This window comes from Egretta garzetta, unplaced genomic scaffold, assembly GCF_000687185.1.
Source record: "Egretta garzetta isolate BGI_Z169 unplaced genomic scaffold, ASM68718v1 scaffold7, whole genome shotgun sequence".
NCBI lineage: Eukaryota > Metazoa > Chordata > Aves > Pelecaniformes > Ardeidae > Egretta > Egretta garzetta.
Genome location: NW_009260350.1, coordinates 4972644 through 4973603, shown reverse-complemented (window position 1 = coordinate 4973603; position 960 = coordinate 4972644).

Here is a 960-nt window from a genome sequence, read left to right as displayed (position 1 = left end):
CTGCCGCTGCCCGGGGGAGCGGGCGATGTGCGGGGCGGCCCACGGGCTGCGGAGCGGGTGCCGTCTGAGCTCTGGAAGCGACGTGGCATCGCCCTCCCCTGCTGCTGAAGCGTGCGCTCCGTGACTGAGGCTTGTCCTAGCGCTGCCGAAAGAGCTCGGGGGCCACTGGCGCATGCTGCGTGACAGCATTAATGTGTTGTGACTGATGATGGCTTTGCACCGGTGAAGGACACTGCTGCGGGGCTGGCGCCGCTGCCGTCACACGCGGTGCCCTGGCCTTTGAGGCTGGCCATGCTCTGGGGCAGATGCTGGGGGCTAAGATTTGGGTCCTTTTCCCCAGGAGCCCGAGGGATGCGTGATTCCTGGGGAAGGGTGGGGAAGTGGATTTCTGGGGACACCCTGTCTCACAGGCTGCCTGCAGTGCCAGCCTGTCTGCGTCCTACGGTGGCCATGAAAACGAGGGCTCTTTGTGCTGGTTTCTAGAATTTCACCGGGGCTTGGGTTACAGCACGGCTGTGATCCGAGGTGCAGACCCTGGGGGAATTTAGAGGTGAGGACCTGTCTGCCTCAAAGGGGCGTTAAGGACCTGGGGTATGTCCCCTGGCTAAGCTTCAGCCGCAGCCACTTCTGTTGCAGGCAGAGAGCTTCCCTGGTGGAGCTGGGGGCTGAACAGGGGACAAGGAGAGCACCTCTGAGCCCCGGCATTAGCCTGTTCTTCCTTTGTCCTCCCAAGCATCACAGTGGTCACCTGGAACGTGGGCACAGCCATGCCCCCGAACGATGTGACATCCCTGCTGCACCTCAACACGGGCGAGACAAACGATGCGGACATGATTGCCATTGGGTAAGAGGGTGAGCTGCGGGGCCACTGCCCCGCCACGTCCCTTTTTGGGGGATCCCCATAGCCCTGGGGGGCAGGGAATGGAAGAACTGCAGCCACAGCCTCCCTGGGAGCCTGGT